At 45.7% G+C, this 16741-nt stretch overlaps 1 pseudogene; it reads right to left on the bottom strand.

Moving 5' to 3' along the window:
• Positions 1–1348: 1348 nt before the first annotated feature.
• LOC144216097 (sperm-associated antigen 7 pseudogene) lies at positions 1349–2134 on the bottom strand (annotated as a pseudogene).
• Between the last annotated feature and the right edge of the window lie 14607 nt (positions 2135–16741).

Here is a 16741-nt window from a genome sequence, read left to right as displayed (position 1 = left end):
GGGAGGTAGAGAAGGAAGAGGGCTGTTGCAGTGGGTGGGCCTGAGCAGCACTGGCACGTGTGTGGGAGGGCCTGAGGGGGGTCAAAAGGCAGGAAATGTGGTCAAAAGGCAGGGAAGGTGAGGCCTGAGGAGGGGTTGCCAGGCAAGCTCATGGAAAGCCACGGAGTGTGGTACCTTTGGAGATCCTCCATCCCGCACGGGGACATCTCAGGTGGCCCAAGATTGTCAGGGGCCTGGTCTTGGATGCCGTACTAAGGAGCTTGTATTTTTTTCTGAGTGCAAAGGAAGAAATGGAATAGTTTTAAAGCTGAAGTACAGACGAGTGGACACATTTGGAAAGATCACTGGTCGTGTAGAGCATCGGTTGGGGGAAAACAAGACTGGAGACTGAGAGACAATTTAGGAAAGCACTGCTGACACCCTGGTAAGACACACGGCACAAATTAGGATGCCAGCATGGAACGGCAATGGATGGCTGAGATGTTCTGGGAGGCAGGGTCGACAAGAAGCAGTCATTAACTGGTATGGTACCTAAGGGAGATGAAGAATCTAGGATGCTTCCCGGCTTCCCAGCAGGGTTGGCGTTAATGCTTTCTCCTGTGCATAGTCAGGAAGTTGAGGAAAGGACCTAAGGGTCCTGGGACCTTTTGTACTGTTGGACAGTCAGAAGCTATCACAACAAGAGTAGTCACGTTGGTTAAGTCAGGTCTAGCCAGGGAGTTGTTTTCCTTATGAGAAAAATGTAGAGAAACAAGTCCCAATATAAGGTTGTATGGTTTGAAAAACAAAACTACCAGAAGAGAATCAGGAATGGAAAGTTTCCGTGCGGAGCATCTGAACTGTGGCTGCCTTGGGTTAGGGCATTGCCCTCTACGACCTTGGCAGGTGGCAGTAATTCCTTCCATTTGGAAGATGGCACAGACCATCAGCCCAGAAGGTATTTGAGCTAAGGTTTGGGGTTCTGACTGGCAGGATCCCACCACCCCAGGAAAGTGGGGTCATGCCCTAGTTGGGGGGATCCCCTGTTTGCGGGGTGAGGACTGCATACTTGGGAGGTAACATGGGCTGGTAAAGAGGACAGACAGGGACTCGGGAGTGGGATGGACCAGATGCCCTCAGAATCCTAGCTCTGCCACCTGTTAGCTTAGGACTTTGTCTGGGTTTCTAAGGCTCCTTGTCCTTAATTTTCCCATTTTTTAAGAGTGGGGTGTCAAACATGTTTATTGGATGTCAAGTAATCCCAGCTCCATGGGGGAGAAAATTCCACCGAGAAAGGAGAATTAAACACCCACTCGTGCATTCACTCACCTGCACATGCAAGCAGACGTACCACGTGCCTATGCAAGCTCTAACAGTAGCAAGCCTGAGTGACAGCAGTTAGGAGTTGGTGCGGACGTGGGGCCTCAGGATGGGTTCTAATAGCGGCTGCCTTGTCTCTCCCTGTCCCCCGCCATACCCCAGAGAGCTGGGATGTCTCGGAGGTAGGTGGCAACTCTTCCCTGCTCTCTTGCGGACTCTTCCCTGGATCTCATGCGTGGCCCCTTTGATGGAGCACGTGTCCCTCTTGTTGGCCGTGGGCTCACAGCTGTAGGTTTTGTTGGCCTGTAGCATGTGGCCGGTAGCATCTTTGGCTGCTGCCTTTCCAGTGAGATGGCTGTACCTGTCCTTGTGGTCACTAGCAGGGCTCGTCACCACAGGTTCCTGCTGGGCTGTCTCCTCCTACCACTGGGTCAGCTTCGGTTTCTCCTCAGCCTCCTGGGGCTTCCCCTTCTCCCCACAGCAGTAGGAATCCAGCCCTTCATCTGAGCATGCAAACTCCTTTTTGAAGATTATGACATAGAGGCACTCATCATCTCTGAAGGAGAAGGACGTCAGGCCAGCCACTTCCACCATATCGTGTAGGGGGCTCCTCTCTGGCTCGTTCATTGGCTGAAACTTTCTCTTGATCTGCCCACTGTCTTGGATGAAATCTGACATCTCTTTCTCCATCCTTTGTGCAGTTCCACTTTCTGTTGTTTCTCTTGCTCCTGTAGTTTCTTCAGACCTGCTCTTGGGCCTTGTGCCTGAGACTCCTGGTCACCGAGGTGGGTGGCTTCTCCATGGAGCTCAGGATGGAGCCTAGTAGGTCCGCCATCTTGGGAATCCAGTTTTTCCATTTAACTAGAATGTTAGGAAGGTTAGGTGTGAACCTAGGTAGAGTGCCCTAAATAGTGCCTGACTCATAATAGGCACTCAGTAAATTGTCAGTCTTTCCCCTTTGTTGATGTGGGACATGTCTCTATCACTACTGGACAGGAACCCTGGCTTTCTGCTTATGACCTGAATGACATTTGACCCCTTGGGCAGATAGCCATCTTCTTTCTCTTGTACTCCTTGCAGCTGGTTCGGTCAACAGATGGGGGCGGATGTGGGAGCCTTCTTATCACTTTCTCACTCTTTCCGCTGATGTCTGCATAGTGCCTGTGAGAGTGTGTATGCAAGTGTACACGTACATGCATGTGTGTGCTTTGGGGTGGGAGGGTTGGAATGAGGAGGCTTAAAAATAATAACTGAAAGAGAGCAAAAAATAAATACAATCTAAATATATCTGTTGCTATATTATTTGTTAAAGACCTACAAAAAATCTTGTTAACTACCAGAGGGACTGTAAATAGAACCTCACAAAACTGCTTTTTCAAAATATTAAGCCTCTGCTCCCCTATTTTATCACGGCTTTATGAGGGTGCCCTTTAATTCTTGTATTAAACACAATATATTTGTGTGACTTTATTTCTTCTCTCCTTTGCTGTCTTATAAAGAGTGCAGTTTATCATGTTTGTGTCTTTTCAGATTCAGTGGAGAACTTCAGATTTACTTGAAAATGTTAAGACATCTGTAGTTTTTGTATTTTGATACAAGAGTCTGAACATAAGCTATAGCCGCTTAGAGAACAAAAATGAGCACCATAGGGGCTCCTGGGTGGCTCAGTCTATTGGGTGGCTGTCTTTGGCTCAGGTCATGATCTCACGGTTCGTGGGTTCGAGCCCCTCGTCGGGCTCTGTGCTGACAGCCAGCTCAGAGCCTGGAGCCTGTTTCAGATTCTGTGTCTCCCTCTGTTTCTGACTCTCCCCTGCTCATGCTGTATCTCTCTCTCAGAAAAAAAAGAAACCAGTATCAAAAATGAGCACCATACCACAAAGACCACGTCAAAAAAAAAAAAAAAAGGGCCAACTTTTTACAGAGTTTACTAACATGTATCAGATTTCTACCATATTGGATGGTGGTGTTGACAATGTTTTTCTTCATGTCAAAATATTACCGAAGTGTGTCTGGAGGACAGAGATGTGCCTGAAGTCATTCGCATTCACATCTTGTACAGGCTGGAGTCCCTGAGCGGATGTGTTGGGTGAGACAGAACACCCACCCCGCAGCGGCAGGTAGGAGTGGCTTCTCTCCAGTCAAGGGACTTACTGCGGGATACAATCTGGAGAAAACTTTTCTCTTTGGTTGTTCAGTTATGCTTTTCTTTCCTGAACACTGTTCGTGCTATGCTTACCTCTTGTACTTACCTCTGGTGCCATCACCTTGATCTTTTCTCAGTATATGTAAGTGGATGATTGTTAAGAGTAAATAGGAAGTGAAATATTTGGCTTCCTCCACCGACGGGGAACTCACTGCCTCCCAAAACAGCCCGGTTTAACTTTTGGTGTCTCTAACTGTTAGAACGATTTGGAATTCCTTAGATTGAATTGGAATTTGTGTCTCTGGCACTTTTACTCATGATTCCTTGTTCTAACCTTTGGAGCCATGCAGGGCAAGTTTAATCCCTTTTCACATGGCAGCCCTTCTGGTATTTCTGTTTCATGACAGTTTATCCTATTCTCAGCCCGTTCCCCTCCTCTGTACCCAGTGCCTTCTCTTAGTTTCTTAGAGGTCCTGAAATCATCCTGGCCACTCAAACCAGACTCTTGCTGATCAGCCCCAAGCAGAGGGGGCTCCCTAACTCACGGGGACAGCACTGATCAGTGGGGTCTATTTGGCTAATGTGGCTGCTGGGCTGGTGGCTCCCTGCGTGTTCCCCTGAGGCTGTGTGCTTGGGTGTGAAGACACAGTTCTGAAATAGTTGGGGGTAGTTGTTCTTGATTTCCAGGGAGTCTACAGTGTGGTTAACTGCCCTGCTCTGCTGACGGTGGATGTGTAATTTCTGGAGATCATTGTGGTCATTGACCATCATCTGTCTCACAGCAGACTTGTTCTCAGCTATGACCCAAGTCTTTTTTCTTAGAAAACAAGATTTGCTCCTGCGCCTCACCCGTCTTGGAGTCAAACAATCTGTTTCTTCAGGGCCTTTCATTCTCCCTGTTAGATTTCATTGTGTTGGGTCTGACCCGTGGTCCAGTCTGATGTTCTATTTGGCCCCTTATCTCTGAACTCACTGCCTGTGTTTCCTGGGTTTCTGTGGTTTGCATGGTTGGGGGCGTGGGCTTTAGGGTGTCAATCTCATGTCTGCCACCTACTGGGTGCATGGTTTGGGATGAGGAATAGTAAAGAATGTTCTCGGGCAATTGACAGAATGAATGACTGGTGTATCTTAAGGAACCCAAGGGTAGGAGGCAGTAGCCCTAGGAAATCAAACATATCATCTCATCCCTGCTTCTTTCCGAACGTTTCCTTTTTTTTTTTTTTTTTTCCTTCTTCTCTGGGGGCTGATCTCCCTGTCCACTTATGTGACAGGCAGAATAATACCCTCCCCCCAAGATATCCACCTTTTAATTCTGGAACCTGTGCATATGTCACCTTACATGGCAGAAGGCATGTGATTAAAATAAGGGTCTTGAGATGGGGAGGGTCTCTTGGATTATCCAGGTGGGGCCAGGGTTGTCACGTGTTCTCCTAAGAAAGGCACTCCCCACTTGGGGCTCAGAGCAGGGGCCTGACAGAGGAAGCAGAGTCAGAAGAGGCTACCCTGCTGGAGGAAGGGACCAAAGAGCCAAGCAATGCAGCCAACTTCTAGAAGCTGGAAAAGGTGAGGGAGTAGATTTTTCCCTAAAGCCTCCAGAAAGAATGTGACACTAATGACACCTAGATTTTAGCCTAGTGAGACTTCTGACCTCCATTACAGCAAAAATCAATGTGTGTTCTAAGCCCCTCAGATGCACGTGTCTTCTTGCTTTAAAGCCTTTTCTGTGCCATCTGCCCTGTTGCAGTCATGAGGTCCCCGCCTTCTCCTTATGCCCATGTTGGAGGCAGTGTGGATCCGTCCTGTCTTGCCACCTCCTTCATTGCTGTTGTCTGCCTCAGGGCCCAGCATCGACCCTCCATAGGGTGGGTTTTTGGTAAATGTCCCTACAGACTTACCAAAGACTGGCCAAGAGAAACTTGAAGGTGCCTTTCAGAAATCTGGCTGGGGGTTCACAGTTCTTGGCCTCCCAGTGTCCAGCCCTGCCAGAAAAGGAATGAGGCCAGTGCGTCATGATTCTCTCTCCCAGTGAACCCTGTGTGGGCTTCCAGATGGCCACCCCTTCCCTAAGTGTTGGAATCTGCTCGAGAGCCTCTGTGCAGTGAATCCACCTACTTTCTGAGACTGAACAGTTGCCATGTTTTCATAGTCTTCAAGTATTAGAGGTTAAAAAAAACAACCCACAAAAATACAGTTTCGGTGCCTTCTTTTTCTTTAATGGACTACAGTTGAAAAAGTGCTTCTACACTGAGGATTTCATTTAATCCCCATGGTGGCCCCACGAAGTGGCCAACCCTTTTTCAGTTGGTTAATTATGAGAGTGACAGCATCCAAACTCTTCACATTTTGGGGTGGAAACCCATCATCACTTCCCATGGGCCAGAGTTCATGGCAGTGACCTGCCTAGTCTCTGTCTTGTGGGTGGGGCGACGTTTCTGTTCCCAGGGCTGCTGGAACCATGCCTCACCACCTCTCTAGACTTGTTGAGAGGATTCTCATTTTCCCCGTAGAATTCCAGACAGCCCTTTGCATTCTGCTTTCCCTTTCCACTAAGTCAGCATCTGTGCCCTAGCCCCCTTCCCTGCTCCTAACGTGGCCTCCTCTGGGCCTGTGGCGGTCAGCCAGCCATCTTCTCTCTGGTTTGAATCAGAGATATTTGGGAATGCCATCCGGATGAGTGCTTGCTCTCGGAAAGGCCTGCTGTCAGTGTGATCTGGGACCCCGTCTTGTATCTACTGCCAGGGTGTACACAGTGATGCTCATTTGCTGTTTTCTGGGTGTGGTTCTGACAGCCACAGCCACGGCCTCCTTTCTCCTCATAATCCTCTGCAGATGGTCCTCAACCTACCAACCAGATGAGTTCTAGACATTTATTTTGCAGTTTGTTGATTGTTTTGTGCTAGAATGCATTGGCCTGGGGATTCAGTGTCATAAATGGTGCTTAGGTTCTAGGCCCCCAGCCAGCATCTGTTGTACTTGTTGAGTGGTCAGAATGTGGAGTGCTAAAGACAGTGGGCTTTGGAGTCAGAGAGTCCTAGGTGACTTCTGGCTGTGCCACAGCTATCTGAGTGACCTTGGGCAAGTGATTCATCCTCTGTGAGCCTCAGTTGCCTCACCTGTAAATGGTGATAAGTAATAACCTACCTGGCAGGATTGCCAAATAATGTATTAAAAGTGCTTAGAGTAGTATGTAGCACTTGGTAAATGTTCAGTGAGTGATTGATATTATTTATTATTGTACTTACGTATCTAGCTTGATTGATAGCACCAGACACTTAATATTTATACTGCTATTTCTATGGGTAAGCTGATTCCAAGATCAAACTCTGTGCTAGTCATTCAGAATTGAAATGTCCTTTTTTCCTTCTGGAGGTCTCAGGTTGCTGTGGGTGAAGGAGTCTCCATTCATTCATTCATTCCATAAACAATTGTGATGTCAGGTATGCTATAGGGAACTGGGGGTAAAATGGTGAGCAAAACCCAGTGTAGTTCCTGTTCTCATGGATTTTATAGTCTGATAGGGGAGACAGACTTTAATTTAAAATAAAAAATCATGGAAATGTGGAAATAAAGCTGCTGTGGAGGAAGTTGGGAGAGAGCATCTAGGGAGATGTTGCCTGGGTGTTCGGTGCGTCTGGGGGTTGGATCTGTGTCACTGCATGGCAGACACCATCTTCAACTCCGGTGGCTTAGGGCTTTGGCAGCACGGGGCCCAGATCCAAGCAGGGTAGTGACAGCCTGGGCTCTAGCAGGTGACAGCCTAAGGTGTCGGAGACTTTAGGGACCTGTCAGAGGGACAGGTGTTTATAAGAGAGAAACAGCTATGCAGAACATAGTTGGGGAGGAAAGGAGACTTTGGCTTTCAGGTCAGGGCACCTGAGTCCTCAGGTGGTACTTACTAAGGAATGTTTTAAATGGGGCTTTAACTTGGCCACTCCTGTTCAGCCCAAATGATACCCTGGTCCAAGCTTCCTGTCACTGCGGCTTCTTACAGCCAAGCAAGTTTAATTAATATCCTATTCTATATAATTGCTTCCATCACGTCACTCATTTTTCAGTACTTCTTTCTTGCTTTCAATCCCCTTCTAATTCTGTTTTCTCCCGCTCTGTGACTAACTCAGCTCTTCTGTTTTTCATCCAATTAACGTTTCTGTCATGGAGAATCATGTTCTTTGGCTCTGAGATGGAGGAGGAAGGGGTTAGAGTTCTGTTTGTCCATAGGCAACACTGGTGAATAAGTTTTGTTTAATGCCTCATTTAAACTCTGCCCCCATGTTGCCTTCTCTGGGGAAGGTATAGATAGCTTTAGTGTCTGCTCAGCTCTCTCCTTGCTCATTCTCCCTTCCACGAGATGTAGTTTGCAAGTTTCTTAGTCATTTACCTCTCCTCTTTGTCTTGTGGGAAACTCTCGCCAGCCTGTACAGCAAACTCACACCCCACGTGTGTAGCCTTTGAGCTCAGGAACTCACTGGACTTCCCTTCAGTCCCTGTGATGGGATGCTTTGTGTTCACTGGGTCCTGGAAGATGATTTACCCTGTTTTGTTCTGGCAAAGGTATTATCCAGGAGCAGTGTTTTGAGCTCTAAGCAGGGTGGTATGTCTGGTGACCTGTTGAAGGAATGAGTATCTGTGTTCTGGCCATCCAGCAGGCCAGAGGTGGAAGGTGGGTCAGGATTTGCAAGTGTTGGCTCTGGAGTGACCATAATGACCACTGCAGGGAGTTTGACTGCCTGGTGGCTTATTTTTTAATGTTACTTTAAAAAAAAAAACAAAAAACAAAAAAACCCACCTCTTTTTATTTTAGAAGAGTTTTTGATTTATAATAAAATTGTGATGATAGGACAGAGATTTTCCATATACCACCCACCCAGTTTCCTCTATTAGCATCATATGTTTGGTTTGTCACAATTAAGAAACAAATATTGATAAATTATTGTTAGTTACAGTCCATAATTTATTTAGATTTGCTTAGTTTTTATTTAATGCTTTTTTCCTGTTCCAGGATCCCAACCGGGATACCATATTACATGTAGTTTTCCTGTTTCCTTAGAGATCTACCAAATGTTTGGTGGTTCCTTGCCACTGGGTGACAGGATCCTTGTAACCTTTTCTCTCCCTGCTTCCTTTTTGCTATGGACCCATTTGCTATGGACTAAAGGTTTATGTTCCCCCAAATGCAAATGTTGAAGTCCTAACCCTTAATGTGATCATATTTGGAGATGGAACCTTCGGGAAGTAATTAAGATTAGATTAGGTTAGGTCATAAGGGTGGGGCCCTCATGATGGGTGTAGTGGTTTTGGAAGAAGAGGAGAAGAGAGAGATCTCTCTGCATACACAGGGACCCCATGACCATGTGATGACACTGAGAAGTCCACCATCCATAAGCCAGGAGGAGAGCTTTCATTTGGAACTGAATCAGTCAGCACCTTGATCTTGGACTTCCCAGCCTCCAGAACTGTGAGAAGTAAATTTCTGTTATTTAAGCCACTCAGTCAGTTGTAGTTTGTCATGAGCAGACCAATGCATCCCTGTGTATAGAAGGCTGGACACCGCTGCACTGTTGAGGGGCCGTTTCATAAACCAAATCGTCCATTCCTTTTGTGTCTTTAAACAACAAAGGGACCTCTCTTCCCTCTGGTGATCTGGGGTAGGAGGTAGGTCTAGGTAGTGTTCTTAGTGGTACATTTATAAATGAGAGCTCCTGGGTAAAGCCTCTATTGGAATTGTATGATGCTATCTGATGGGACACTTTTGGCAAGATTAAGCATTAGGATCAAGAGAATACTGCTCAGTGGGAAAATTATAATCACCTCATTGGAGAAAAACATAACTCCATTTCCCTGTTCCCCAAACATACCGAGCCTACGTGAGAGCAGGAGGGCCTGGTTTTAGAAGCAGGAAGTGCACTGAGCAGGGTTGGGGACCGTGCTCTCGGGCGGGCGGCATGGAGCTGGACTCAACTCCCTGCTCTTCACTGTAGTCAGCCAGACAGCATTAAGTGCTCCCGTCCTGCCTGAGATCATGAACTTAGAAGTACTTTGTAAGCCAGAACATTGGAAGGTGAACGTGAGTGATCGTTGAAAGTTCCACGTTAAAGGCTGAGGCTTCCTTGAGGCAGATTTTTCTCTGGGATGCTGATTTTGAGTTCATGTTTCTACTTTTATTGCTAAATGTTTTTGGTTTCTTTAGACACATCATCATGTCTTTGCCTTACAACTGTCTGCTTACTCTGGACAAGTAGAGAAGTCACAGGAGCTGTCTCTGGCATGGGAAACAGAAACGAACCTGAAGCGCCAGAGAAATGTGTGACCCTCAACTCTCATAGACGGGCAAATTTAAAACCTCTTAACTGCCAGGGAGGGACTTCCTTTCATTGTTTTCCTTTTGTGTTTCTTCCTTTTCCTCTTTATTTTTTCTCTTTCCTTTGTAGTGATCTTTTCATGTCGAGGAGTTTTTAAAAAGTTATTTACTTTTATTGCCTGTTTCATTTCACAACTTGGCACCTGTTTTGACGGGAATGTCTGCTTCCTGCCATCGTCCGGACAGTCGAAGAGTACAGGGTAAATTTGCTAGGGCTTCACAACACAGTTTCTATTGCTGTGACTCAGTGAAGGTTCCCCCTGGGGAGAGCTAGCCAGGAAAACAAATTACACTTTGGGTTTTAATACAAAACCTTTCTAAATTGAGCTTCTAGGAGAAAAATAAGACCCTTGTACGTTCTTTTTGTGGTGGTTTTCTATATGGTCATTACTTACCCACCCATGTTAAAGTGTATGTGTTAATGTTCAACATTAGGCTGATGTCCAGAGGTTAGTTTTAGACATTACAGCTCAGAGTAGGTTAATGTGTAGCATATAAGCATTTAGAAGAGTATTTGGTGTGTAGTGTGACTCTTTAAGGGTTAATTACATGATGGTGGTGGTGATGATGATGATGATGATCATCATCATCATCTAACGAATAGCTCCCTTGTGGCATGCTGTGGGACAGTAAGACAGAGATGAGGGACCTAATGTAAGTACTGGATGTAGACAGAGGAGAGAGTAAGCTGGAATTTATGCTTCGGCGTGCGAGAAGTGATAATGAGAATAGGAATGGATCCCAGAGCAGTGGTTTGAGTCTAAAAACTTGAAACTAAGGAGCTTGAAAGTGGTTCCTCTAATAGAAGTCAGGGGTATGTTACATGGTTTCTGAAAGCCTTTCAACCTTTAGACTGGGATTCTGTGTAGGCTCCCCTCTATTTGGAGGAGGACTGGGTGGGCATGGGCATTAATAGGTCAAGGGGTTTTGTAGAGGAGAGGGAAAAGAGTGACTTTTTCCCCCTTTGGATTCTTTTGGGTTGGAATTGTTTATGTCTTTTCTGGCATTCCCAGGGTGAAAAGGTATTTCCATGTGCTTCTGCCATTGGTCTAAATTAAATGCAGACTGTACTTCTTCAGCTGTTCTTGGCATACCCTTGGAGGTATGTCCCAGCTGCGACTCGGGACAATAGGCAACTGCCAGAGGGAGGGAGGAAAAGTAATATTCCATAAAATTAGGTAAGGTCTGGCTCAGAATTCTTTGAGCGTGAATACCAGGTTTTGCGTTTCGTCGCCCGCCATGCACCCGCCCAGGCTGCAAACACATCCCTGGAGATGGAAACAAATTCTGCAGAGAGCTCATTCTGGGGTGGAAGGGGAGTAGGGTGGGCAAAGGGAGGCACCGAAGTTTTCCATGACCGCCTGTATTTTTGTGTTTTAGTTTCTATGATAATTGGTGTTCCTTGAAAAAGTCGTCTTTAGTCTGTTCTTTTGCTAGTGCTCGCCAGTCACATTTCCCTGCCTTCCTGCTCAGTGACAGAGCTCTTGTCAAGGTCACCTTTGATCTCCATCCTGTTTAGTACTGGGATCCTTCCCTAGTCTTCATCAGCTTATCAGCAGCATTTGGCTTATTGGACCCTCCTTCCTTTTTGAATTCCCACTCTTCTGATTTTCTCCCATCCTGTCCCTACTCTGGTATCTTTGTTCCTTCTCTTCTCACTCCTCACTGTTGCTGGGGTGGGGCTTAGGCCCTCCCAGTGGATCTTGTTAAATGCAGATAACGACTCACTGGGTGTGGGTGGGGCTTAAGTGCATTTCTCACAAGCTCCCACGTGATGCTGTTACTCTGGTCCAGGAGCGCCCTGTGTAGCGAGTGCTGGGGCCCCGTCCTCAGCCCCTCCATCTGCAGGACTTCTTAGTGGAGCTCATCCAGCCCCTGGCTTTCAACATTGTTTGACTCCCATTCGTGACTAACCACCTGACCTGGGATGAGACAGAGCCCTTTGGGATTCCTGCATACCCTCACCATTTGGCCCCTGCCCGCTGCTCTGCTCTCCCCTGCTCCTCCCCTGTTCACCTCTCAATTTGTTCTGGCCAGGTTGGCTTTCTTGCTGATTTTCCAACTCAAATAGTACATCCCTTTCTTGGGAACTCCGAACTCAGTGTTGTGTCTACCCAGAGTGCACATGGCTTTGTAAAGATCTGATAGCCTTCAAATCAGATGTCCCCCTCCCGGAGAGGCTTTCCTTTATCATTGTAGCTCAGAGGGACCTGCGTCACCACCTTGCTCTCTCCTTGCCCCACTTCCTATCCTCATAGCATTGTTGTTACATGAGTTCCTTGTTTGTTCTCTCTCCACTAGAGCCTAAGTTCTGTGGGTAACTGTGGTGGAAGGGGGCCGAGCATGGAGAGGCTCTCCCTGAGAGTTTGTTAGTGACTACGCGAAACGTTAGTGTCAGTCAGCATAAACTGAGTGATGGGGTGGCCACTGGGTACCAACACTCAGTTCCAATGGCTGTGTTTATAAGAGTTGGGTTTCAGGTAATATTATCGTATTTAAATGATCATCATGTATTGGGAAAAAACTGAGATACAGTGGGCATGTAAATGAGGCCATGACACTATGTGCAGACCCAGGAGTTTTATGGCTAGACTGCACAAAGGGAGCTTTCACTGTTGTTTGCATTAAAAACTGGACACAAAAAAGTTGCACAGTGAAACCATGAGAATCTGTACGGCCTGGCGAGTGTCTTCATGTTCACACCCTGTATCATGATTTAGTTTCAGCAAAATTAACATTATCCTACATATAAATTTATGTCGTGAATTTGAATTGTATTGGCTTCTTAAATGTAAGTTTTTTAACGTGCGGATTTGGTTGTCTGATATCATAAGAACTATAATGGTTTTATATCTGTACACTAAGTTAACACTAAGGGTCTTTGAGAACCTTTTCTTTAAGGCATCTGTACATTATACAAGCTTGTGAAAGACTGAAATAGGGACACCTGGGAATAGGTTTTAACGTCTCAAGCTGCTTGTGAAAAGCTATTTTTAACAAAATAAGAATAGGGGAGACTCTGAGTGGGCTACTTTAGCATGCTTTCAAGAGAGTCAAATTTTAAAATATCCATATTCTTATGAATACCAAAGAATACACTGACAAACCCCAAAAGGATAAAATATGTAATATTTTTGTTTATTTACATAGTTGAAACTTCTGTTTCTGGTTACTGCTTCAATTTCAAATTATTGAAAAACATCATGAATTCTATGACTTCCGTACTGAGGCATCTGCATAAAATAATGTTATTTATATATAAAACAAAGATAATGGAGTTGATGGCCTGTACCCAGCACTGCCAGGGCTGGGGTTGCAAAGGTGTGCAGGGGAAAGCTCTCAGTTCTGACTTGCCTTCAGTGCTTTTGGCCCCTCGAGACCAGAGAGGAGGGGTTCTTTTTGCACTTGGGAAGTGAGACCCAAGAGGAGACAGATTCTTGCTTTGAAAGCAGCTGTAAATGGTACTTCTACACACATTTCATTTGAATACCTGCGTTTGGTTATATCCTTTTCATTTCTGTCTTTGTTCCTTAGGGTTTCTCTAACAAAATACCAGAGACTGGGTAATTTATAAAGAACAGAAATGGACTTCTCACAGGTTTGGAAGTCCAAGATCAAGGCTCCAGCCTATGACGTTCTGGTAAGGGACCTCCTCCTGGTTTCATAGCTCATGCCTTCTTGCCGTGTCCTCACCGGGTGGTAGGGACTAGGGGACTCTCTGGAGTGTCTTTTAAAAGAACACTAATCCCGGGGCGCCTGGGTGGTTTAGTCGGTTAAGCGTCCGACTTTCGCTTAGGTCATGATCTCGCAGTTCGTGGGTTCGAGCCCCGCGTCGGGCTCTGTGCTGACTGCTAGCTCAGAGCCTAGAGCCTGTTTCAGTCTGTGACTCCCTCTCTCTCTGACCCTCCCCTGCTCACGCTGTCTCTCTCTCTGTCTCCTAGAAATAAATAAATAAAAAAAAATTTAAAAAATAAAAGAACACTAATCCCATTCATGAGGGCTCCACCCTCAGTGACGTAAGTACGTCCCACAGGCCCTGCCTCCTAGTACCATCATCTTTGGGGGTTAGGAATTCAACATGAATTGGGGGGGGTGGGGAACAAACATTCAGACCATAGCAACTTCCATGTATAGTTGGAGCCTGTCATACTATCGAGCTCAGCCGTGTGGAGCTGTGCAGCCAGGGAGGCGGGGGCAGAAGGTGAAGAGTGGAATGTGAAGGTAGGGATGGGGGGTGGGGGGCATTTCAGGAAAGAAGAAGGCGGGTAAAGACCTCAGAAATGCTCCGATTATCTAAAAGAACTATCTGTTCTCCAATTACCTGAGTAACTGATGAGAGCAAGATGCAGCATGTTTGGTGTGACTTTGGCCTCTGGGATAGTCCCCTTTCCCGTGCCACCCGCCCAGGAGTTCATCGGGCTTCTGGTGTCACCAAACATTAGCGGTAATAACTGAGTAACAGAAAACTGCATTTGCACCTGTGGGCATCTGCTATGCTAGGTTTCTATTTTAGGTTTATTTTGATTTTTTTATTTTGAGATTTTTGGGTGGCTACACGGTGTTATCTTTCGTTTTTAACAGTCATGCTGTATATGATACTCAGTAAACTTCTGGGTCAAATCCAGGGGCCTGTCATTTACAGCAGTCTTTCTGGGTCCTGTGCAAACAGCTGAGAGGCACACTTAGGGCTCCTGGTTGGTTTATGAATTAATGCCTGCAGGGAGGTGAGAAGGTTGCATGCCATGGACCCTTCCTGCTGGCTCTGTCTGGAGTTTGCAGTCATCCGGCCAGGTTTGCTCATGATACTGCCTTCTGCCATCTTTGCTCTGATGAGGCCAAAGATGAACAGATTTCCCTGGTTAATCTACTTTAGAGTGATCAAGAAGAGATACTTTGCAGAAGGCACAACATATATTCTAGGGGAGGGGCGCTTGGGTGGCTCAGTCGGTTAAGCGGCTGACATCAGCTCAGGTCATGATCTAGCAGTTCGTGGGTTCAAGCCCTGTGTCAGGCTCTGTGCTGACAGCTCAGAGTCTGGAGCCTGCTTTGGAGTCTGTGTCTCCCTTTCTCTCTGACCCTCCCCTGCTTAAACGCTCTCTCTCTCTCAAAAATAAGTAAACATTAAAAAAAATATTCTAGGGGAGAATGTTTAGCTTTGGAATTCACTTTGCAGAAAGCATGTTTGGGGAGGTTCTAGGAATTGGGCTTGTTAGCTGGCCTTGTTGGAATTCCACAGTGTCCTTTTTACTTCCCGTAGGAGATGCTTGTTAACCCAGGGCCTATTTTCTACTTTTGGAATACACGCATCATATAAACATGGCTGCTCGGAGTGGGAAGAAAAGTCACAATAATGACTGATGTTCAGGTTCTAGTGTTTTATTTTTTTAATTAAAAAATTTTCTAAATGTTTAATTTTGAGAGAGAGAGAGAGTGAGTGGGCATGAGGTAGGGAAGGGCAGAGAGAAAGGGAGACACAGACTGAAGCAGGCCCCAGGCTCTGAGTTGTCAGCACAGAGCCCAACATAGGACTCAAACTCAGGAACTTTGAGACCATGACCTGACCTGAGTCAGACACCCAACTGACTGAGTCACACAGGTGCCCCAGGTTCTAGTGTTTTAAACAGTAACACATGTAACAGCTGAAGGGGGAGTATGCGTGAAGGGTGGGCATAGGAGATTTGTTATGGAAAACCTTGACTTTTTAAAAATTGTTCACATTTTAGGGGCACCTGGGTGGCTTAGTTGGTTAAGCGTCTGACTTTCGCTTAGGTCATGATCTCACGGTTCATGGGTTCGAGCCCCGCATCGGGCTCTGTGCTGACAGCCAGCTCAGAGCCTGGAGCCTGTTTCAGAGTCTGTATCTCCCGCTCTCTCTGACCCTCCCTGCTCACGCTGTCTCTCTCTCTCCTAGAAATAAATAAAAAATATTTTTAAAAAATTGTTCACATTTTAAAAGGAGCTATGTGCATCATATGATGCATGTTTTATTAATTAGTTCATTCATTTGTTCATTTGGTCCTTGCTGTGTGTCAGATGCTGTCCTGGCTGTCAGGAATATGGCAAGGAGGAAGGACTCCTTGAAGAGTAATCCTTCTTTTAAAAAATTTAAAAAAATTTTTTAGTGTTTGTTTATTTTTGACCGAGAGCTTACACTGAGCCTGATGCAGAGCTCAGACTCACAAACCATAAGATCATGACCTGAGCCGAAGTCAGATGCTTAACCGACTGAGCCACCCAGGTGCCCGGCAAATAGGTTTTATTTTATGTCTACACTAATTGTTCGACAGTGACTGTAGGGGTACAGTGTTGAGAAGGATTTGGAGGCTAGATTTTGGCTTGTAGGAAAAAGGTAGTGATAGATAACCTTGTGTTTATGTATTTTGGGCTTAGGCTCTGTATGGGAAACTATAGCACAAGTGTCATGGATCTGTTTCTGGATGAGATCTTTTCTGTGTGCCTGGTGACATAAAGACATCTGTTTATTCTTGCAATAATTATTTATTAAATTTCCACTACAGACAGAGCACTGTACTTTAGATTCTCAGCTGCCTGGGTTCTTAATTAGTTAATAACTTATTTTAGGATGTTAGTGGTGAAGGGCTGTTTAATTAACCAGTGGGGTTTTTAGCCTCTGCCTCATAAATATTTAAAAACATTTTACGATCAGAGTTAGCTTTCTTGTGGCCAGAAATGACACATTCCTTCTTTTTCACTTATTATTTCCTGTTATTTCATTTAGCATACAATATATGATTTAATTTTCTCAATTATGTATATATGCATCATCAGTAATCTGACTTTAGAGATAGGGAAACATTTCAGAGATGGTAAAGAACTTGTGCAGAGCCAGGATTTGACTTGAGTCAAATGTTAGACACATTCCCCACCCGTGCACCTTGGTGCTGTGCTCCCAGAATTGCAAACTTCCATCTCTTCTTGGC

The sequence above is a fragment of the Crocuta crocuta genome, unplaced genomic scaffold (assembly GCF_008692635.1).
Source record: "Crocuta crocuta isolate KB4526 unplaced genomic scaffold, BGI_CrCroc_1.0 scaffold130, whole genome shotgun sequence".
Taxonomy (NCBI): domain Eukaryota; kingdom Metazoa; phylum Chordata; class Mammalia; order Carnivora; family Hyaenidae; genus Crocuta; species Crocuta crocuta.
The sequence above is the reverse complement of the archived record's forward strand: the minus strand, read 5'-3'. Positions and strand labels throughout refer to the sequence as shown.